Below are 26,100 nucleotides of genomic sequence, written 5' to 3'. Positions count from 1 at the left end.
GACAATGCACCTTTAAATTCCAGCCTTACAATTCTCCCATCATCTGCTAATTTTACTTCTACTTATGTGCTATTGAATTAAGCTAGAAGAAAATCATAAAACCGTGCTAGCCAGGTTAGCCCTACAAATTTATGTTACATAATATCATCTGGTCCCCATTGCAATACAATCATTTTATTCACCCTAATTAATTCACTATCTTACTTGTTATGGAAGGGTATTTTTTTAGCTCTGATTTTAATTATTTTTCATTTATTTTGTTAAATATTTCCCAATTTAACATTTATGTTTTACACATATTTTAACATATTTAACTTGTATTGGACTATCTGCCATCTAGGGAAGGGATGGAGGAAAGGAAGGGAAAATTTGGAACAGAAGGCTTTGCAAGGGTCAATGTTGAAAAATTATCCATGCATATGTTTTAAAAATCTTTAATAAAAAAATTAAACAATAAAGCATTTATGTTTTAAAATGTTGAGCTTCAAAGTTTTCCCACTTTCCTGTCCTTCCTGGCCTTTTCTCACCCATTGAGAAGGCAAGCAATAGTATATCAATTATACATACAAGTAGTCATGAAAAATAAATTTCCATATTAGTCTTTGAAAGAACACACATAAATGCAAGAAAATAAGGAAAGTGAAAAGGATATGCTTCAGTTGGCACTTAGAATTCTTTAGTTCTCTTTTTGGAGGTGAGTAACATTTTTGCACAAGATTTCTTTGGAATTACCTTGGATCATTTTCCTGATTTCAGTAGCTAAGTCTTTCATAGTTAATCATCCTTATAGTGTTGCTATTACTATATGTAATGTTCTCCGGGTTCTACATACTTTACTTTGCATCATATAAGTCTTTTTATAAGTATCATGTCTTGTAACATTGTGGTATTTTAACACTAATATAACTCAGCTTGTTCAACCAATACCAAATTGAAGAACGTCCACTTAATGTCCAATTCTTTTTCACCACAAAAGAAGTTTCTATGAATATTTTGTATAGATGTTTTTCTCTTTCCTTTTGTCTCTTTGGGATGCAGACCTACTGGAAATTGTTGCTGTTTTTTGTCCTTTGTTCTGGAAAAGGACATTGACATCAGGGAGGTGATGCTGTGACATGTGAGTGAATGAGATTTAAGTGGGGAGGCTGTCCAAGGTCACTTGCCTCATTTTTCCCTCCACAACCATCTAGATCCAGTGGCAAGATATAGATCAGGATGAATGGAGATGACTGTGGATGAAATGAGTGATCTTGGCCTTTTTAAGCAAAGTTCTTCAACAGATCTTACTTTGACTGAGATCACACCCATTCAGTGATTAACCATAGGTAGCAATTGAAGTAATTGTTGTGTCAAAGAATATACCTAGTTTTATAGTCCTTTGGACATAATTCTAAATTGTTCTCCGGAACGGTTGGATTAATTTATAATTCCATTAACCGTACATTATTGTACTTATTTTTCTACATTCCCTCTAACATTTATTTTTCTTTTCTGTCATTTTAGTCAAATGATTTTTGAAAATAGTACTTCAGAATTGTTTTAATTTGAATTTCTCTAATAATTAATAGATTGGATTTGTTGTTAAAAAATGAAAGAGAGGAAGAAATTCCTCTTCTATGGCAGTTTTTCCAAATTTTTTCATCCTTTTCCAAACTTTAAACAGCTCTCCTTTCTCTGGTGTCTTTGCTGAAAAAGCCTGCCTTATATTTCACTGAAAAAAAAGATTGAAGCTTTTTGTCTAGTTTTCTATTTTCCCCTCTTCCTCATCTCATCTATACAAATATCTTCCCTCCAAAATATACAAATATACTATACAAATAGTATACAATACTATCTCCTTCACTCCTCTCTCACATAAAGTTTGCCTAGGCAAACTTTATTTCATACATAAGATCCCACTCCATTCCATCACCTCCAAAATATTACCTCCTCTCTCATTCTCACTCTTTTACTAGTGTCTGCTTCACTACTGGCTATAAATATAAATATATTTGTGGCACCAAAACCCTAAAAAAATTTCCTTCACTTGATTCATCCATCCCTGCTAACTACAGTTCTGTAACTCTCCTCCTTTTCATGGCTAAATACCTAGAGAGGGCCATTTACAATGAGTGTCTACTCTCCCCTCTGGCTCTCTTCTCAACTCTGCAGTCTGGCTTCCCTTCTCATTGTTCATTTGAAAGTGTTCTTTCCAAAAGTAATAATGATCTCCTAATTGCCAAATCTATTTCAGCAGACTTCACCCTCATCCTTTCTGAGTTCTCTTCCTTCATTGATCCTGATGATTGCCATCTTCTTGATACTCTTGTTTGTATTTTTTATCTCACATTGCTCTCTACTGGATATTCTCCTACCTGTCAATAATGTCCTTTCTCAGTCTCTTTTGCTGCAACTTCACCTCAATTGTTACTCTTAATTGTAAGTAACTCTCTCTCCAAGTCTTTGTTTTGTGTCCTATTTTCTTACTTCTTTATATGGTTTTATCTGATGATCACCTAAGTTATCATGGATTCAATTATTTGTTTACAAATGATTCTAAGATCTATTTATCAAGCCCTAATGTTTCTCTTGACCTCTAATTTTGAATCTCTAATGACTTCCTAAATATCTTTAAATGGATATCCCATAGACACTTCAAATTTTGCATATCCAAAATTGAACTCTTTATCTTTTCCCCACAATTCCCCCTTCTACGTAACTGCCCTATTAATGTTGAGAGTAGCAATATGTTCCCAATCTCCCAGGCTCAAAAGACAGGTTTCTTCATTAAATTGTCACTCTCTTTCACACTCATCACCAAAACCAAATAGTTGTCAGATTTTGCCATTTCTTGTTTACGTCCTTTTCTCTTTTCTGCTATTGTCTTCATTCTGGTGCTGACTTCCATGGCTTCCTTAAAAGTCCTAGTGAACACCTCGCTTTCTACAAGAGACCTTTCCCTATGTCTTTTAATGCTAGTTTCTTCCTTCTTTTTATTATTACCAAGTTATCCCATATAAACCTTGTTCAGACATAGATTTTCACTTTTAATGTAGATAGAACAGGTCTTAGAATCAGGAAGATTCAAGTTCTAATCTTGTTTGAGAAACTTCCTTGCTATGTGACCCTGAACAAGTCATTTCACTTTTAATGTTTTTATCACCTACTTTAAAGTGTTATTATAAAGATAAAATGAGATAATATTTGTAAAATATTTTGAAAATGCTTGAGTACTAAACACTAGTGATTATAATTAATATTATATATTTTGTTTGTGAGCTTCTTGAGTCAAGGTTTATCTTTTGCCTTTATTTTGTTTGTGAGCTTCTTGAGTCAAGGTTTGTCTTTTGCCTTATTTGTATCTCCTGTACTTAGCATAGTAGCTAGCACATAGTAAGCACTGAAAAAATAATTACTCGACTGAAACAGGCCTTCATTACCTCATACCTGGACTAACACAATAACCTGCTGATTGGTCTCCCTACCATAAATTCCTTCCCACTCCAGACCATCCTCCATTCATCTGTTTTATTCATCTTTATAAACAGAAGGATGGCAAGATTACTTCCCTCCCCCTTTCAATAAATTCCAGTGATTATTATCTCTAGAATGAAATGTAAAATTATCTATTTGGCTTTTAAAGCTCTGTACAACCTTGACTTTTCCCACCTTTTCAGTTTTCTTGTACCTTATTTGTCCATGTACTCTATGATCCAGTAATAATGGCCTCCTTTTTATTATCATTATCTTTTTTTTTTTGGGGGGGGGGGGAGGAGTGACTTGCCCAGCTAAGAAGTGTTAAGTGTCTGAATTGGCTTCCTTTTGTTCCTCACACATGACACTCCATCTTCCATCTCCAGAAAATTTCATTGGTTGTTGCTAATGATGAGAATTCTCTTCCTCCTCATCTTCACCTCTGATACTCACTGGCATTGCTATTTGTTGATGTAGATTTAGTTTTTTAGAATAAGAAGAAATGGTATAAAATGGCACTCAGTACCTTTAAACCTGTTAATAAGGTTCAAAAGAAATTCAAGAATCCCTGGTTAACATATAGTTTAATTTTCAAAATAATGATTCGTATTATTTTTGAAACTTTACATTCAGACTATTATTTTATTCTTTCTCTGAGATGTTAGAGTCATTTAAAAAGTATAAAAATATAATTTTTTTATGAAAGATGTCATTTTTTTATGTGTGATAATGAATAAATGTCAGGATGTGACTTTACTTCTCTGCCTTCTTTAGAAACTACAACGTGAATGGTATATTTGATTGCCCAAGGCATATGTTAAATAAATATTTTTAAATTCAATCAAACAATTTTATAGCATCTAACATACTTGAAATACTTTATTTACCTTTCTGTCACATTGAAAAAAAAAGTGTTTTGTTTACAAATGTATTTACTTCTTTGTTCCATTAAATGAGATCTGGAAAATAGCTATGAATAGACTTAATGCAGTTTAACTGTGTAATGATCCCCCTAGTGGATAGAAGAATAAGCTGGCAAAGAGATTTGCATAAAGGAGCAGGTGATTATGGGTTAGTCTTCTCTATGTAATATTTCATTCCTTGTTTCCCACTTCAATACATGTCAAACAAAATTAGTATTGGCCTTTCCATCTTAATCACACAACATTGAATAATTAAATTGTTTCATACAATCCCCTATTGGGATAGTTGCTGACAATACTTTAAAATTCTTAAAGCTGAACGAAGGATGTTAATATAAGTAAAAGTTTAATGGAGACTTTTATTCTTTTTATTAGTACAAAGAAGAAATCTATTATTTATTTCAGAATGATTTGACTGTGTACATATATTTAGAAATAGTGAAACTGTGACATAATCCAGTGTTATTATAGATCTAAATGTTAGTTATCTGACATCTTAAAATAAGCCAAAAGTAAATGGGAGAAAAAAGGGATTGTGTGAAAATAGTTAAGAGAAATAATACCAGTAGAAGATACTCTCATAGCAAAATAGAATGCTTAACACAAAGTTTATATTAGATATACATGTTGATAAACATAACTTCAAAATCAAAAATATATTTTGATGATTTAAAATGTTATATAGCAGCATGTGACCAGTTGCTTTCAAATGTACAACTAATCAGTGCATTGGAAAGATCAGTGGGAAAATGGAGCTAAATGGTCTGTGAAAAAAGGGAGTTTTAAACAAGACCCGCCAACCACAAAGTGATAGAAATAACTTTCAGGTTAAATATAATAATCTTAACAGTAATAATGAGTTCAGTACAAAGAGGATATTACATTGCTTGACTGAATACTTTTATTGCTTTCACTTCAGTGCATGATACCTTTTTAGCTCATGCCTTTACTGCAATAGTAAAGTACAAAAGCTTAGTACAATACTAAACTACGTAAATAAGAATACTATATGGCTTCTTAAAAGAACATCCAATTAATAACTAATCATACACTGGAGTTGACATTCTGGTAAGTATCATATGTAATATATCATATTAAAACTCATATTTTATAATAATTGTTATCTCTTAAAATTTATATAACATGTTAATCCATATAGTATTTTAGGTGTAGATATGATATCTATCTGTATGATAACACCTCGTATTTTTATATTACTTTTCAGTTTTCTATTTATTTTCCTAACAAGAATCCAGTGAAGTAAACAATATACATATTATTATGACCATTTTACATACATGGAAATTGAGAGTCTGAGTTTAAAAGGCTTGACTTGGATCCTCTATATAATAATTGTTAAAATCTGAACTCATTATTTATATCTATATCTAACACTTTTCTTCTTATACCTTCATAATATTATAGAAATTTATATTCCATTAGATTTGGAAATATTGTAATAGATTATATAACTTAACTAATTGTAAAGTATGCTGCTATGGAAATAGCATTGAATTTGAATTCAGAAAACCTGGTCACAAATCTTAAATCTACTTCTCACTATTTATGTGTCTTGGGTAATTAGCCTATCTAGGTCTTAGTTTCTTCATCTGAAAAATAAGACAGTTGGAAATGACAAACTGAGGTGTTTTCCATCTCTGAGTCCTAATATTAAAAAAGGAATTCTATTATTTGTGTCGTAGCTATATATATATACATTTGTGTGTGTATATATATATATATATGTATATATACATATACACATATATATGTTCTATAACTTCATTTACATTACTTGAAGTTCTATACATTTAATTTTTTGTTTGATGAAAGAACCACATGTCTCAGTGAATAAGATTCTTTCATGACAGTAATGATGATGCATGAATTGGATGAAGAGATAGAAACAGGAAGATAAAAGGAAGGAAAATCTATAATTAACAAAAAACCCACAAACAATAATTTTGTAAGTGAAATATATTTCTGCAGAATAAAATGGAAACAGAAGCAAATAATAAAAATAATAGACAATTAGGGTGGGTGTAGTTTGTATCATAGAAATGGTGAAAAGCAAAAGATAGGGTAATGAAATGTGTATGTGGAGACAATAGAAAACTGCTCAAAAGCCTCTTTTTAAAGGCCTCCTCACACATATTTCATTCTATTCTACCTTTTCATTAGCATGTTTCTTTTATTATTTCTAACTCAAAAGATGCCTTAGGAAAGTATTGTGAAGATTTGGCTTTGTTTTACAACTTTATTCATAGCATTACAATAATGCATTTGTGACAAGCTAATATTCCTTGATGAGTTATGTCAGGTTTCTCTTAAGTATTTACCTGTCCTTGCTTTTGAGTGGGTTACTAGTCCAATTTGCCTGATATTTAAATGTTACCATAGTGATAAGTAGTGGACGCTGTCATCTTTTTCTTTTTAATTAAAGAACAGATGCAGGTAAAGCTGATCTCAGAGTGACCCTTTTCAAGCTGGCATCAACACATTGATTTTTTTCCAATTCTTTTCTCTTCTCTGGTGTCTCAGCTTTGTCCTTTCTTTGTATCAAGGTCTTTGTCCTCTTGGGTTAAAGCAGTAGTAACTAACTCCTTTTTGACCCTTCCTTTGGGAGCCAAAACTTGCAGGAGATGAAACTGCCTTCCACTAGTGATGGAATGAACGCAAATAATGCTTTAGTCAAGAACTTAACTTGCACCACTCTAAAGTTCAGTAATCTACAAATGAGTAGATTTGGCAAAAATCCTGTGGAGTATAATGTATGTCTGACTATATGCACAATGACAAATATAGGTTTGTAATAAATAGTTCCATCCACAATAGAATTGTTTTGTAGAACCCTTGATATTATCTTCAATTCAGAGTGCAAGTATATCTACATATAATTATCCTAACTGATGTCATTTTATAAGATTGATAAATGTATCATAACCAAATTTTAACATGAAATTGTGAAACCCCATTGTCCCATTTAGAATACTGTTACTATAGAACTAACTTCTCTATTTAGCATATTTTCACCTAATTTCAGGGTATGTTTTCAGAACCAATTAACAATGTTGTATGAATAACTTTCTTTACTCAATAACTATTTAAGAATTATGAGACAAGATTTTTATGCTATTTGGCCTGACTTGAATAAGAATTTAAATTATCCCCCTGTTGCTAACAATTTATCCTTCCTAGACTTCTCTATTCCACTTTCTTCTCCCTTTCTTGATATCACAGAAATCTGGGTCTCATGGAAAATTGAATCTCTTGGTCATTGTCTCCATTACTGAGTGTATTTTTTTCAGATCTTCTCCACCCAACATTTTCTTTATGTTTGAGAACTTTAGTGAACATTCTGGCATCTTCTCAAACACCTTAACTTCTTGATTTATATATCTCCTCAGTTCCTAGTACATGATTGTTCACTTCAGCTTAACTATTAGTTATACCCTTTACTTAGTTAAATTCTTGTGTCTTCTTGTGTTATACATAACTCTGAAATTCCTCTGATTGATAATTAATCCTGTCCTTCCATTTTTTTCTTGTGCCTGACCCCTCCTGAGATTATTCCAGAACCCAACTGCAACTTCAAGTTATGCAGCCTTCTCCTGTTTTCCTAGGTCATCATCCTACCCTTCACTTCACACTCCCTTATTCATAATATTGATTATTCATTACACAACAATTCAACTTCACATTATTCTCTACTGCCCTTGTTATCCTTTTTTTTTTTTTTTTTTTTTTTTTTTTTACCTTAACCAAGTATTATGGCTACTATCCATATTGTCATTTTCTACTCATGAATTGATGAATATCAATAGAAAAAAATCACATGACCATGATGATTAAGTCTCCTACAAATTTATGTTAATTATTTAACATGAACTTTCAATGATGCATGCTAATCCATTGACTCTTCCAGAATAAATCTCTATTGGCCTTCATGAATTGGCTGTTCCAAACATTCTCCTTCCCATCAAGTCACCTTGTCAAGTCAACACTTTTAGGAGAAGACTGCAATTCATACTTTCCTTAGAAAATTGAGGCCATTCATTGGAAGCTCTCTCTTTTCTACTTTACAATAACTTTAAATGCCTCTAATGCATTCCCAATACTTTTCTTTTTTAATCTCAATTCCATCTTCTCAAGACCAAAGTTTCTTTTTATTTTTTTTTTATTTTTTTTTATTTAATAGCCTTTTATTTACAGGATATATACATGGGTAACTTTACAGCATTAACAATTGCCAAACCTCTTGTTCCAATTTTTCACCTCTTACCCCCCCCACCCCCTCCCCTAAATGGCAGGATGACCAGTAGATGTTAAATATATTAAAATATAACTTAGATACACAATAAGTATACATGACCAAAACATTATTTTGCTGTACAAAAAGAATCAGACTCTGAATTATTGTACAATTAGCTTGTGAAGGAAATCAAAGATACAGGTGTGCATAAATATAGGGATTGGGAATTCAATGTAATGGTTTTTAGTCATCTCCCAGAGTTCTTTTTCTGGGTATAGCTAGTTCAGTTCATTACTGCTCCATTAGAAATGATTTGGTTGATCTCGTTGCTGAGGATGGCCTGATCCATCAGAACTGGTCATCATCTAGTATTGTTGTTGAAGTATATAATGAAGACCAAAGTTTCTACTTGTGCCCTTGATCCCATCCCATTCTGTCCTTTTTGGTCATCCCTCTTTTCATCATCATCAGTCTCTGTTTGATTACTTCTCTTCTAATACCTAAAAACATCCTCAAATCTCTCATATCCTTAAAAAATAAATCTTCACTGATTTTTGACATACCCTCAAGCTAAAATCCTATATCTCTCCTCTCCTTTTACTCCAAAAAAACTAGGAAAAGCTCCCTCCTTCACTCATTGACTTCACTTCATCTCTCACTCAAACCTTTGTAAACTTGCCCCACTGCTGGAACTTCTCTCTGTATTTCTGTCTGTCTGTCTGTCTGTTTCTCTCTCTCTCTCTCTGTGTATCTGTGTGTGTGTGTGTGTGTGTGTGTGTGTGTGTGTGTGTGTGTTTGTATGTGTATGTGTCTCTCTATCTGTCTCTGTCTCTCTCTATATGTCTCTCTACCTCTCTCTGTCTTTCCTTGAATAAACTCCAGGCCTGTGTTCTGGATGCTCTCTTCCATACTTTATACATTTTCTTGATAAACTCTTAGGATTCTATAGTCAATTTTTATCTGTATATAGCTGACTTTCAGCTTAATATAACTAGTCCTCATCTCTTGAGTTACAAATTCCACATCACTAAATGGTTACTAGATGTCTTCTCTTTAGTATTACAGAGGCATTTCAGTCTTACCATCACCCAAACAAAAGTCAATATACATACCTCCAAACCCACTCCCTTCCATTTTTTGTTTCTGTCAGGATACCACTACATTTGCAATCCCCCTCCCCATGTTCACACCCTCAGTATTTTCCTCCATTCATCACTCTCTCACAAATTCCATTTCCAATAAAGTGCCAAGTCTGTTAAGACTACTTCACAACATTGATCTATTACTTTACTTACACATAAACCATCTTAATTCAGTTCCTTACCACCTCCTATTTATATTATTACAACTTAAATGTTTTCCTGTCCTCTATTGCTTTCCTTTCCTAATCCTTCCATGTCAGATGGAAGTTTGACCATGTAACTCCTTTACTCACAAAGTTTTAGTAGTTTCATATTGTTTCTAGAATAACTCATATACTTATCTGACAGCTAAAGTCTTTCTCTTAAACTGACTCTAATTCTTCTTCTTCTTCTCCAAACTGGTTTCACATAATTCCCCTAATATATGTGCCATTTTCCAGTCAAAGTTACTGGATAAACTTAACAGAAATATGGAGGAGGGATTATGGAATAGCATTTATAGGATACAGTAAGTTCTGCAATAATTTTATATATAAGTATGTATATATAATGCTGTTTTATTCCTATAAAATGTAAACTCTTTGAGAACAAAGGCTTTTGTCTTCATGCATTCATGCATGAAGTCAACTATATACAGATATACATTATGCTGTTCTGCAACATAAGGTATATACATAAGATATGTACTTAATGTGTGTGTTATATTAAATTGAATTATTAGAAATATATCTAATCTAACCTTTTCTCATTAATAATAATACTGAAAGCTAACACATATAGTATTTTAAGGTGAAAAAAGTATTTTATATATGTTCTTTTATTAAATCCTCATAGATATTAGTATTAAGTGCTGTTATTATCCCCATTTTACAGAGGAAAAAAATTGATTTGACCAGAGTTACCTAGCTAAGTAGTCAGTCTAAGACAGCTTTTGCTTTAAGGCCTGATTCTTAAGAAAGAAATCTATCCCAAGATACCTTTGGAGGATTCAGAAGTGCAAAAGAGGGAGGAAATGCTTTTAAGAGCATCTGTAGGTAAGAGTAAGATATTCTGTATGGACAGAGAGAATGAAGAAGGGAGAGAGGGAAGAAGGAAGGAAGGGAGAAAAGGAGGGAGGGAAGGAAAGAAGGAAGGAAGGAAGGAAGAAAAGAAGGAAGGAAGGAATGAAGGGAGAAAAGAAGGAAGGAAGAAAAGAAGGAAGGAAGGAGGGAAGGAGGGAGGGAAGGAAAAAAGGAAGGAGGGGAAGAGGGAAGGAAGGAAGGAAGAAAAGAAGGAAGGAAGGAAGGAAGAGAAAAGGAAGGAGGGAAGGAAGGAAGAGAGAAGGAAAAAAGGAAAGAAAGAAGAAAGAAAGGAAAGAAGAAAGGAAGGAAGGAAAGAAGGAAGGAAGACAAGAGATCTTCCAGTTGAGCAGGTCCAGTTTCTGGGCCAGTTTTACTCACAGAGGTTGTTGTTTGTCCTTCATTTTTGAAGGGGACCATGACATGCAAGTGAACTGGATTTGCATGAGGGAGGACTGTGTCTAATGGCAAAATATAGATCAGGACAACAAGAGATGACCTGGAAGCAAAGGGAGACCTTGGCCTTTTTAGGCTAAGGTCTTTAACAGGTCTCAGCCAAAGCAGAAATGTCTGCTATTTACATTCATACACATTTTCAAGGAGCATGATACCGGGTCCTGATTGACTCAGATTAGCCAGAAACCCTGAAAGTCTTCCCCTCCCAGATTCCTTCATTAGTTTATTTATTTAGATTTTTTTTTGGACTAAGTGAAAGGAGATTCTTTGCCTCAATTTCTCCCTATCTTTAATCATTGGATGAGTTTGCCCTCAGTCAAACTGAGATCTGTGGAAACCCTTAGCTTAAAAAGGCCAAGGTCTCCCACTGCATCCAGGCCAGCTCCAGGCATCCTGATCTATACCTGGCCACCACACCCAGATGGCTCTGGAGGAGAAAGTAAGGCACAGCCTTTCCTCATGCAAATCTGATTCAGTATCTCATGGCATCATCCCCTCCCCCCTGTCATGGTCCTCTTTGAGAAGGAAGGACAAACAACAACAGCAAAAAGGATTCATCAACCCCTCATTCATCATCAGTTCTTTCTAATTCCAAGTCCAGTGTTCATCTCCTGTACTGTCTAGCTGTATACCTAGCTGTATAATATCAAACTTTCTCAGTAATTAATTTGTTTTAATTTTTCTCATTCTTTTTGCTTTAAGATTTCTTTGTCCTATGTCACTGCTGGATTGGGAGTATTCAAAGACATTCTATATTAATCAACTTTATTACCTTGGATTTATTCTGTATATTTATGTATATTTTACATTATTTTCCCCAAAAGAATGTAAGATGCTTGAGAGTAGACATAGTTTCATTTTTTGTATTTGTATCCATAGCCTCAGGCAAATGGCTCAGAACAGAATAAAAATTAATATTAAATGATTGATATATCAATTGATGGAAAAATTATAATAATATTACTCAAAAGAAAAATTTTCATCTTATTTCTTTTTTTCTTTGCCTTATAGTTTTAAAAAAATGTGTTGTATATATTGATACAACTTGCTCCTTCAAGATATTCTTAAATTCTCTTCATTGCAGATTGATTAATCTTTAAAAGTTATTGTTGAACTTTATTTCTTCTAGATTTTAAATAACTCACATTCTTTGACATAATTTTATAAGTTTTTTTAAGTTCCTTTATTATATTGAGCCCCTTTACACAGTCTAGCAGTTTTAAAAACCTCTATTCTTAGATTACTTTATTTGTTTAGGTGCTGTGTACATACCAGGGAATACTCCCAATAGAATATATGGTCTCCATATATCTCAAGGTTTTTTTCATAGCTCCCACTCTTCTGACTCAGGAAAAACAGATTCCTTTTCTACCACCCCACTTCCCCCAACCCTTACCCCATTTTTCACCAGGAGAGTAAAATTAAAGTTCAGCAAGGAACAAGAGATTGATGAGGAATTAAGCACATTTTCTAAATTGTGAAAAGAAATTAACTAATTACTATATTTGTTTGTCACAATAGTATATCTTTGTTTTATATTTTCAGGCCTTAAGAAAACTAGGCTCAGATTGCATTTTACATTGGATGATAATTTTAACAAACTTTAATGTTTTCTAAAAGGAGGGGGTGTTGTATCCTTGGCGTATAGAATATATCACCTGATAACTATAGAGATAATTGATAGGTCCATATTTATTTTCTATTTGAAGCATGCTAACATAGTAAACTGTATATTAGAGTTTCTTACTTTCTTTTTAAAAAATAGACAACTTACTATCTTGCTGTTTAGAAGCAAAACAAAGAAAGCATCAGTTAAAAAAACACACACAAAAAACCAAAAACTAAAACAAAAAGAAAGACAAAATAAACGAAAAGCAAAAACCAAAGAACTTCCACACACACAAAAAAATCAATGTTAAATTATTCAATTATCCCCATTTCCATGAAAAAACTTGAATGGAAAGCTAATGATGTAAACTTTGAAGAGAATGCCTGGAGCCAAGTTCATATTTGATAGTTTCCATTTAATAATGACTAGGAGTATATATGTCTATAAATTCTTATCCAAATATAAATATCATATTACAACTTAAGAAGTGCTAGTGTAATGTTTCTTTGCACTCCTTTAAAAATACTCATTGGTGAGGAGGAGGAAAGATAAAAGTTTAAAGTGAATTCATCAACAGTTTGACAGTAGAACCAGTGCTCTTAATTTGTTTGCCTTCATTCTGCAGGCAGTAAAATACTCTGTGTTCTCTTTAGTTGTATTGTTCCATCTCAAGAGTTGTAGACCATTTCACAGTAGTGAAAAGAACAACTGAAAATAATGTTAAAATTGACTGGATAATCCACTCAGTGGATATAGAAACAATAAGAGTCTATAGCTTTATTTACTGGTAATCAAGCCTCCTGGGTTGTATGGCTGCTCTGGAATAAAGAAATGAACATAAGATCCAACTGTTGCTTTGAGACTGAATGCTGTCCTTAAGATAGGCAAATGTGCTCTGACTTCATCTGAGCTCATGCACATAAAGCCTCTTTGGTGAATATGTTTCTGAAAGGGTATTGCTTCTGGCACTGGTGCCAGCAATGGCTTATACAGCTGTTCAGTGGTTGTGCTAATGGAATGTCATCATTGTAGATATTGCATCATTAAGAACTGGGAGTTAATAACCTATAAATCATAGTGAGCCAGTGTCAAAAGAGTAAGAGTGATGATGTCACTAAACATTCTTCTTGTTTCCTAGATACTATAAGGTTAACTGACTTCAACAACTATTTTAAAAATGGTTTTAAAAGGTTGCTTTAATTTAATGTGCAAAAAATCAGATTTATTCCAGAATATTCAAAAAGACCTACCCTATTGAGATGATATTTTTATCCACACTAATATAGAAATGTCCTTCCCTGTGAGTAGATAGGTCTTAAGACTTCTGGCTTAATAAAACCTATGTAAAGAGTGGGCCTCCACTGATTACTTGTCTTGTGTTGCAGAGATAAAATAGATTAAGTATGCTGCTGGAGCTGATAAAAATGATTTTAGCTTCCAATTTGTGGTCAAAATTTACGTGATGACCATTGGAAAATATAGTCTTTATAGGTATTTGTGAATAGATGGGCATAGACAGAGAATCTCTAGAATTAGAGATTCTATTCCTATGTGGAAATGCCCTCAGAATTATCTACTAAGGTCTAAATAGACTGAGGATCTGCTTGGTAAAGGTAGTATATAATCCCAGGTCTTCCTAATTCCAAACTCACCTAGTATCCAGTGTAGAAGTCTGTCTCTCTATCTTGGCTATGATATTTTTAAAAGTAAAACACCAATTCCTCTCCATATTCATTTAACTTTTTTAGTGTAATTGCTGGAAAAAGTATCAAATGGCCTATATTCACAGTGAAGAACTACATTATTGATGTGATCTATGGTGTGGAGTTTGTCCCCAAATGATGGCAGGGCACCAAAAGTTGGGGTTCAGTCATGTAAGGATTCACAATGGCTATTCTCTTAGACAAAAGGTAGACTTTTTAAGAGAATAGGTTATAGACAAAATGAAGGGATACAATAAAAATCAGAAATGGTAGATATGAAATAAGGTTGAGAAAGCATATGAAAGACAAGTTCCTTAGTGGAACTCACAATTTCCCAGTAGAAAGGGAACATCCCATGAGGTTGGAGCATGTTCTTAGATGGCAGACTAAATCCTGAAAGGGACCTTAAAAGAGTTAGTTAGCTGTAAAATAATGGTTTGGACATGTGTATTTATTTTGTATTTAATTTGTACTTTAATATATTTAACATGTATTGGTCATCCTGCCATCTGGGGGAGAGGGTGGGGAGGAGGGGAAAAATTGGAACAAAAGGTTTGGCAATTGTCAATGCTGTAAAATTACCCATGCATATAGCTTGTAAATAAAAAGCTATTAAAAATTTTTTAAAAAAAGAGTTAGTTAGCTGTAAGGAGGAGAAGTGGGGTTGGGAAGTAGGGGAAATACCATGGCATGGGGGAAGGGGAAAGACATGATGAGACAGAATGCTGTGGTAGGGTGACCCAAAGAAAGACAGTAGTCATGGGATGGCCACAAATAGGTTTTATAGGGAAAATTTAACCTTAGGGACGTGACTGGGATTTTTATAGGTAATAGGTCTCCTCAGGAGTTTGATATAACTTGGATTTCAGAATGGACCACCTCCTGAAAGGGCAGGATCATGGAGCTAAATTGACCTTTATCAGAGGCTTCTGCCTGCTTGCCCCAGGGATTAGTTCCTCTACTGACGACATCTAACAATGAAGACCTCATCAGTATGTTCTGGATCTATGACTTTGGCTTGTCACATAGCAGTGTCTCTGTCTCTGTCTCTGTCTCTGTCTCCCTCCTTCTTTCCTCCTAATTCCCTACCTTAGTAGGAGATTTTCATGAATTTCTGTGGCCCAAAAAAACTTGTCACTCTGTAAGTGATTATTCTTCTGATGATATTTCTCTTCAAATTTAGTTAAATTGATCCTAAGATGGAATTATTCTTGAATGCTTTCCAGGTTTGATAGAATATGCCAAAGCTTAAGATTATGTAGGGTTACTTCTGTACCATATTGAGACCCTAGACACTTGTGAATTTGAATGCATTTAATCCAATTAATACTTTTACTGCTGTATCCTAACTGTGTGAGCTACTGATCCTAACTGTGTGAAATTATTACAGAAAAGATAAAGGGAAGAATGGAGGGATCTTGGGAGGGATTTAGAATTTGGGGAAATTTGCTTCCAAACCTTTCAAGTCATGCTAATTACAGAGCTTTGAGATCTTTGACAATACTTTCTCCACAACCAGATGCTACAAATATTTACTAAGGGGAAGAGAGCTATACTAAGATTTCAAGGTAAAGTTTACACAAATGAAATGTCTTCAGTTTCCATCTTTATTATTCTTTTGGGACCTTCCTATCACTATTTTGAGAAACACTACATTAAAGATAAATTGAAATATAATTTTGATTCAGAATCTTAAGAAATTTTAAATAAGGAATATTTTGAGCATATTAGTTAAGATCCTCTCCTTTATTTCTGAAGTTTTCAGTAATGTATACAGAATTATTGATAGGTTTGAACATTCTACATTATATTTGTTTGTCATTGTAAAATGATTATTGGCAAGAAATTGATTTCATATTCAATGAAAAAGGCAATTCTCTTCCTTCCTTGCATATCTATAAAATGAGGATTTTAGTATTTATACTCAAATACAAAATGCACACATATGGTCATTCATATTGAATCAGAAATAAGAAAGGGAATATCTAAATTTTGTGGTAGATCATCAAATATTTTTAAAAAGGAATATCTAAATATATGGGTTGGAGGATGTTTGCTTTTTGGTAAACTATAAACAAGGAGTTGGGGTGTCCAAAAATGTTAGTGAAGATTTAAGCTATTAAAAATGAAAACTGCACAAAGATTTTTGGGCCATCCTGTACTTGGTATAAACAATTCTGATCACAGTATAATTTGTACATTTTCCATGTTGGGGTTCTTTACTAGTAGGAGTGCACTTTGTAAATCTATGGAGTTCTATATGCTATTCATTTGATTTGCCACCTGAGCTCCCAAACACTGTATCTGGATCAATTCCTAAGGAACCCTCTCAGTGGGTTCACCTAGGGATTGTCCTCCCTCCTTAACCTTCTCACCCCTACCTCTATTAGCTCAGCTTATTAGTCAGGGATTTCATTTTACCCCATCAAAACTGCCAAGGCAACCTTGTCATTGTAATTTTCACGCCCTTTCATTTTCTTTGTTCTCTGTGTCAGTGAAATCTTATCTCCATAGTCTTCTGTCATAGGGTAATTGCTTGGAACCAAGTTCAATTAGAGCCTATAGCATAATAAAACATAATGTACAAATGAAAACCTTAGTAGCCACTGCCTTGTATCATATCCATGTGGAATCTGTGGCTCTGTCCCATCGGTGAAACCCGTGTTGGTGGAAGCTATTGCCTCCTTCAAAAGTTTGGATATACATGAATTCAAGAGTTTATATTTTAGATTAAAGTCTTATAAAAAGTAGATTTTCTTATCATATTAAAATGGAATAGAAATGCTACTGTAGTGGGACTTGTTTTTAGCAAGAAGCCATAAAAATGGATGGAAGTTTAACAACTATGGATCATCCTATTAACATTTGTGAGCATTTTGCATGTTTCCATAGACTAAATTTGTTCCAGTAAAACCATTTTATATAGTATGTTAGAGAAGTAGGCCAGAGCCTTTGTCTATTTTACTTCTGCTATTGTGTCCTTAGGGCCATGTAAAAATTACCCAGAACAGGGAACTTTTCCAAAGAATTAGATAAGATTAGTAGTAACTTTCTAAGTGGATTATTTGAAAAGAAATATATTGATATTATTGAAGATTACCAGCAAATCCACTGCCATCGTCTCCTCTTCTACTACTCAATGAGCTGTTAAAAGGCACAATTTGTTGTGCTATGTCGCTAACAAGAAATAAATAACATGCAGCAGGTGCTACACAGGAAGGCACTGAGTGTTATTGTACTAACTGTGCCTGACTAATTCTAGCCAAGATAACAATTCTGTATTCAGTTAAGAAGAACAGATCATTTGGTTGTGGTTTGGAACCTAGTTTTTATTAATGTTGGGGTTGGATTGGGGAAAAAAAAAGGAGGAACTATGTTCATACGGTATTTTTTGATGCAAAGATTTATATTCAACTTTCAATTATCCATATTATTAGAGACTATCAATGCTGTTAATGATCTCCAATAGCATATACATGCAAATATAACATTTCTATTTTGTTTTAAAATATATTTATTTTGAAAATGTCTAATTTCTTCATTATGATTTATTAGATAAATATTAAATTTATTTTTCATTCACTGAGCAAATACTGTTTTCTTAGATTAAACTTAAAAGTAACCTGAGGAGTAGGTTAATTATTATTAAATTAAATTATTAACTATTATTAAAACTATTAATAATTTAAAGAGTTTAAAATCCAATTCAATCAAGCAAACATTTGTAAACCCTTCCTTTTTGGGTGTCATGAAGTCAACAAACATTTTTAGGTGTTTAAAATGTATAAAATACTATTAAGTGTTATGGATTTAAAAAAATAATAATGAGGACAAAAAAAATCGGAACTCTGAATTTAGATCTATAATGTCAGATTGAAGAAGTTGTATTTTACCGACAATAATAAGAAATCTCTGAAGATGTTCAAGTGAGAGAATATGTTTAACTGTATTTCTTAGGATGATTATTTTGATAGCATTATGGAGGACTGGAATGGAAGTGGATTGGGAAGGACTAAAACCAGGCAGACCAATTAATGTGCTATTGTTATAGGTTTCAAACAAGGGAGGAAAAAGATTTGATTAGGATAGCATTTTTGTGAATGGAGAAAGGAGATGGGATAAATGCTATGGGAGGGAGCATCAAGACTTGGAAACTAATTGGTTATGGCAGTTTGAGGAGAAATGAAAAATTAAAGATGACTTTGTGATTGTGAACTTGGATGACTGGAAGAATTGTGTCTTCAATAGAAACAATGCCTTGTGCTGTTTACCATATTATACCAATTATTTGCATAAAATTTCAGATGGCAGCCTTATCACATTTGAAGACAACATAAAGCTAGTCAGTAATGTATCAGCTGACAAAATTAATATAGCAAAAAAATATTAATGCATTTGATCAGGATTTTGAACATAAACAGATGAAATTCAGTGGAGATAAATGTAAAATTCAGATTGGGTTCAAAAATTAACTTCAGAAGTATAAGATGTCATCTTTTTTTTCTGCAAAAAAAAAAAATAAGATTTAGAATTTAATAAAACAGTAGTGTTATGGGACAGCCAAAAGGGAAAAAAGAAGTTAATGTCATTTTGAGCTACATTAATAGAAGCATAGAATCTAGCAATACTCAGACCACATGTAGAATATTATTTTCAGTTCTTGCTGTCACCTTTTAGGAAAGACTTTGGTAATCTCAAAAATATCCTGCAGAGGGAAAGCAGGATAGTGAAGATCCTTGAGTCGATGTCATATGAGAATTGTTTGAAACAGCTACAACTGTTTAGCCTGCAAAATAGAAAAGAAAAGGTGGGGAAAGAAAGAACTGGAAGGAAAGGGATGGATAATGAGAGCTGTGTTCAAGTATTTTAGAGGTTGACATGGAAAAGAATCAGTCTGATTGACACCAGGGCACAGAATCATGAGTGTCCTAAGATATCAGAGTATTATTATTATCCCCATTTCACAGATGATAAAACTAAGGCAAAACAAGGTTAAATGCTTTGCCCAGAGTAACATAGTAAAGTATCTGAGGTTAGTTTGGAACTCAGGTCTTCCTGACTCCAGACTCAATGTTCTATCCTAGAGTTTGGTCCTGGGAGTTAAGACCTTTCAAAAAACTGAGGTATTGTTGAATTGGTTCCTGTGTTTTGAGCAAGAATATAGAGTGGGGGCAGGGATATAGGAGGATGGATGTGGGAGCAGGATGAGTGACAAGATGTCCTGAATGGTTAATTGCATGCTATGTGAAGCAGATACTGACCTATGGTGGATTAGATGGAGAAGGCTAGGGGTGTTTACACTTAGTCATCAATGAAGACCATTTAGCCCCAAAGTAGAGCCCCAAATAGAATAGATTCACTTCTCCAGAAACTGCAAGCAAAAATCTAGAAGTCCGATTTAGTGCAGAGCATGTCCATCTAAATGCAGAGAAGCAGGGCAACTGAGGTGTGTGTGTGTGTGTGTGTGTGTGTGTAAATTCACAATATAAATTTGTGTATCACATGCTCGTGATAATTTTCCAACATAATAATTTACTGAGTCTAGAATTGTGGACTTAATTTAAATGTTTCATTCTAAAATTTAAAATTCACATGATATTTCACCTCAATATAATTTATTATAATATAATTACAAAATTGGTTTTATAAAAGCCAGCATTTAGAAAACACTTTAAAGTTTACATTATGTTTAACAAATATTATTTCATTTCATCCTCACAGCAATGTTGGGAAAGTAGATGTCATTATTATCATTTTACACATGAGAATACAGAAGTTGTCAGTTGCCTAAGATCACACAACTCTAAGTATTTGGAACTCCATTTGAATTCAGGTCTTCCTTATTTTAAGTCCAGCACTTAATCCAGTGCACTCCTTAAATTCCTCTGAAATCATGCTCTTTGAGGGCAGGATTATTTCATTTTTGTCTTTCAAATTCCCAGTACCAACCACATCTAAATACTTTTTTGAACTGAAATGAATTGCATTTCCTTAGTAACAATGTATAGATTATGAAAAGGGTCCTTTTCCCCAGCATAAAACATAAAGCATTTTGTAAATAAACAGATCAGGACTTTTTAAACCTTTTAGTATCATAGATCTATTTAGTGCCTGGTAAAACTAATGGATCCTTTCTCAGAATAATGTTTTAAAAGAATTGATGGAAATGTTAAATTTCCATTAAAAGTTATTGAAAATAAAGATTTTTTTTTTCTCATCCAAACTCATCCACTTCCTGAAATCCATTCTTAGGCTTCAGCTTAAGGGCTTTTGATATAGATAATCAAAATAAGAAAATTGTTATATGCTAGAAATCATATTATCCATTTTCCTGCTTCACTAAAATTTTGCCTTCTAGAAGAAAGCTACAGGAATTTTGCTCACTTTTAGATAACCAATATAATTGGTTTTTTTTATTTATTTCATTCAGCGTTAAGTTAACGATATCATCTGACAAAATACCTAAGGGATCTTGTCAGTTTTCTTGTTGATGTTAGAGGCATATAATATGACTATGATCTCTTTTACTTTACACATGAATTTTTAAATGTTAGGACTTAAAAAAAGTTGAATTTCGTAAAAATCATTTGATGGATAATTTGAGTGATTTTTTAAAAGGCTTACTGGAACTTACCATTCCCCTTTTTTGTACTGCAGTCATGCCTTATTATATACTAATATATTATATACATAATATAATTATTATTTATATAATTATATATTATATATAAATATGTAATAATATAATACAATAATGTATAATATAATTATATAATATACTTCCCACCCTTACCACATTATCCTTTGTAACAAAAAATAATTTTAGCAAAATCAGCCAACATAGTCACTTCGGTAAAGTATATAATATTTGGTCTCTGGAATAATTACTTGAGAATCTGACCTCAATGACTATAAAATCTACTCTATACCTGAAATTAGTTCTGCCCTTTAAACCAAAATTAGCATTTTAATCCCTCTGTCATATGATAGACCTTCAAATACTTGCATATTACTATCATATTATGTATCATACTCTGAGTATTCTCTTCTCTGCTACAAACATTCATATTTCCTTCAACCAAAGCTATTAAGGGGATTCAAGATTCTTTGTCATTCTTGTTGCTCTTCTCTGAATTCTTTCCAGCTTATTAATGCACATTTTAAACTGTGATGCCAGATCTGTACACCACCTTTCAGCTTTGATATCCTTACAACAAAGTGCAGAGGAAATCTCAACTCCTTATTCTTGAAGCTATAGAGCTGAAGAAGGCTTTAATTTTTGTGGTTGTCACAGCACATTCATAGCATGCTTCATATTTGTAGTGTAATAATATAGCCTCAGGTCTTTTTTCAGAAAAAAAAGCTCTACTATCTAATAATGTTATGCAGATTCTATACTTTTAAATGAGTGGGCTGTCTTTACATTTATTCTCTTTGACTATCATCTGTTTAGATTCAAACTAATAATCTAACATATCAAGTACCATTTTGAAACTGGACTAAGATACAGTGAGTTAACTATTCCTTTCAGCTTTTTGTTATTTTCATATTTGATGACCCTGCCATCTAGACCTTCATATAATTTATTGATAAAATTGTTAGATAACACAGTACCAAAACTAAATTATTGGAGTACCCCTTTAGAGGCCTCCTGCTTTACTGAATATGAATCATTAAAAATTGCTATTTGAATATGGCATGTTTTCATCAAGTTGCTAACACAATAGAATACCTTATTTCATTGTTTTAACAGATGAGGGCATACCTGGGGATTGAAGTCAACTAGATTATAAGAAATTATTTGATGAAGTATTCCATACTATATTATGGAGAGATGTGGAATAAGTGATAATACAGATAAGATGAATTTAGAACTTAATGAATGGCCATCCTCAAAAAGTATATTTCCTTTTCTGTATATTCACTTTCTGTTTCTTTCATGATCTATTTTAGAATTTTCCCAGGAGTTATTGAATATGTTTTAAAATATTTATTGTTTCATACATTAATGTATGAAAAGCTCAGGGTTAAGCACTGGTGATACAGATAGAAAACTTTTTCCTTGATTGCATTCCAAAGAAGGAGATAAAACAATTTTGAGGGAATCCAAAAAATTTTTTTAATCAAAACATTTACCCCTCTTCAATCTTGCAACTTGTTGCCATTTTCCCTATTTCAAATATTTTTACAACATAGTCAGTAATATAATCCTCTAGTTTTTTCATGCCCAAGTGTGTAATTCATGTGGACCCAAGGATGTAAATTCATTAAAGGCAGTTGGGTGAATCATAGTGTGATGCCTCTAAAACAGGGGAGGGGAAACACCATATAAGGCCCATGAAATCATTTGTTCTGGCCCTGGCAGGGCAGCTGCAGGGAATGGTGGGCTGAAAGATAGGTACAACAACCTCACACTGCTTTACTTTTTAAATTGATAATTTTGTATGACCTGAGAATGATGCTATAAACATCCAAATGGCCTTTAGCAGAAAAGAAGGTTCTCCATCCATTCTCTAAAATAAAAGGTGAGTTATGTGATTCATTGTGTGTCTTATGGGATCATTTATTCCTCATTATATTTTATCAGAGCTCAAATGACTTTCAGTGATTTTCTTTCATATCATGGGAAATTGATATATTAACTTTCTGACAATGTTTTCTTTGCTCTGCATAAGTTCATAACCTATGTTTTTTTAAAATTCTGTATTTGTTACTTCTTATGATACAATAATATTTCACTATACCAGAATTTTTCACTCATCACCTTTTTCCCTCCCTCCCTCCTTTTCTCTTGCTTTTTTCTTCCTTCCTTCCCTCCCTCTTCTTTCTTTCCTTCCTTCCTCTCTTCCTCCCTCCCTTCCTCCTTTTCTTCCTCCCTTTCTCCCTCCCTGCTTCCTTTTCTTCTCCCCTCCCTCCCTCCCTCCTTTTCTTCCTCCCTCCTATAATTTTGTTTTTTTTTATATTATGTAAGATAGTTTTAGATTTAGGGGCCACATATTTATTTAGACTTTTTTAGCCCCAAAAGCTGGAACAATTTATCTTGTCACATCACTTGTGATTTCTTGAAATATAGCTCTAAAAGCATGGTTTAGAAAAGATACTACTTAACTTTGAAGACTCTGAAGGAGAGTAAGCCTGAGACTTCAAACTTGAGAAAGTCACTACATCACCCCCATGATGTCTTTGGTCCTCTTTGAGAATGAAGACAAATAACAACAGCAAAATATTAACTATTTTCATCTTATACCGACTTGATGAATGTTTAAAAAAACTTGTTATTTTAATTTACATTGCTCTTATTAATAGTGATTTAGAGGATTTGGGAAATAATTGTTAAAGGATTTGAGGTTTTTTAAAAATTATTCCTAGGATTTGACTACATACCTTTTGAGTAATGGATTTTAATCCTGTATTTGTTTCAATTCTTTATATATTTCAGCAGTGTATATATCACTAAAATATTTGGTACAAATATTTTTTCCTAGTAAACAGTTTTTCTTCTTATTTTAGTTTTGATTATTTTGATTATGGAATTTAATATTTTAATTTGGATTTTGTATCAATGAAATACTGTTTCATTTCATACCAGGGAAAGCAAGTACACTTACTTTACCTCTGAATTAAATGGTAAATTCCAGTGTGTCCTTCTCACAAATATTGCTAGGTCTTGTGTGTAGGTATGTTTATAGGTATATATGTGTATACCCACATACATACATATATATACACATGTGTATTATGTATGTATAATATACCTTTAATCATATTGATGATATGTCCTATTCCTATGTATGTATAATTTCTTTTAACATAAAGAGGTGTTGTTCTTATTAAGGCTTTTTTTGCACTTGTTATATTTGTGGTTTTTTTTCTTTTCTTATGTATATGACAAATTATAGTACTTTAATATTGAACTATTCCTGAATGAGTGAAATTTGTCATCCATTTTGAGGTTTTTCTTGGAAAAGATCCTTGAGTGGTTTGCCATTTCCTTGTCAAACTCATTTTGCAGGTGAGGCAAACAGAATTAGGTGTTTCCCAGAGTCATACAGCCTGTATGTGTCTAGAGCCAGGTTGGTAGTCAGGTCTTCCTGAAGCCAGGACCAGAGCTCTATCTATTTGAATTACCTAGCTACCAAACATGTGCTCCACCTGGATGTCTCCTTAAGAGGAGGACTAAATTTATAGAGAGATAGAGTAAGGAAGAAGAGTGATACTTCTTTTTATACTTCTTGTTAGAATAAATGTTTTAATCTTATAATTTTTATTGGGTTTTTATTGGCTTTTACTGGGTTTTAATCTGAAGATATTAGAACCTTTCAAAAACATTTTCATAGATTTTCTAATAATTGTAATTCACTGTAAGTCACTGTTTCTATGACCAAAAAAAAAATCCTTTTTATTTTCTCTTTTTAATTATATCAAGTATTACTCTATAACATTGGCTTAGGACAGCTCAAATGTCACAATCCAGAATTCCATTTTTCTTATTTGTAGTAAACATACATTCTTATGCATAATTATTATAAACCTGGATGAAAAAAATATTCATCTTACTCTCTCCTTATGTCAAAGCATAAACATTCACAGCTCTGGAAGCTTAGAAAACCTTGACTCCAACATTTAAATTATTATTGTTGTTAGGTTCTCATTGTATGTAAATGCAATACAATTTGTAAATTGTAAGTGCACCATATGAAAATAAAAATTGGTCAGATGTTTTAACAAGTAAAAGTCAAATGAATGTCACTTTAAAAATACCCACAAATATTTACTATTTAATACATTATAAAATATGAACAATATGATGAAAACATTTGCCATACAAAATTATTTCCTAGCTATAAAAGTATGTGTTTCATTGGGCTTTATTTTTAAGAAATTAACAAAAGAAATTTAGCCATGATATGAATCTTGAAATTTTATTTCTTCACCTTATTTAATGTCACTATACTTAATTTGTGCAATTCTAGTGAATTTCCAAAGCAATATTGATAAGGAAATTATTTTGAAAAGAGCAACAACTTAAAATTATCCAAATATGTACTAACTGAATATCAGTTGATCATCTTTTAAAAAGCTGATGTATGCTGGTGTTTCCCCCCAGGCTTGTGGTTTTATTGCTGTGGTAAACTCCCACTGAGTAAATGCCCTATACCAATTCTACAGTTGTTCTGCTCTATAGTCTTGAAGATTGGTCTGGAGAATTGAAAGATTAAGTGGCTGGTTTAGGGTAGCACGGACAATACAAACATGCATATATCATTCATACATATATGTATATGTATATATATATATATATATATATATATATATATATGTATGTATATGATAGGATTTGAACCCAGGAAGTTTCAGATTACAAAATCAGCTCTCTATCCTTTGTGTCATACTGTTTCTCTAGGTGAGTTATATGTCTATATATTTTAAATTGCCTAAGAGAAACATTAGGGATTTCACGAATGCATATTTACATATGACTTCAGAATTATTATTAAATGACA

Source organism: Sarcophilus harrisii, chromosome 5, assembly GCF_902635505.1.
Source record: "Sarcophilus harrisii chromosome 5, mSarHar1.11, whole genome shotgun sequence".
NCBI classification, from domain to species: domain Eukaryota; kingdom Metazoa; phylum Chordata; class Mammalia; order Dasyuromorphia; family Dasyuridae; genus Sarcophilus; species Sarcophilus harrisii.
Note: the sequence above shows the minus strand (reverse complement) of the source record.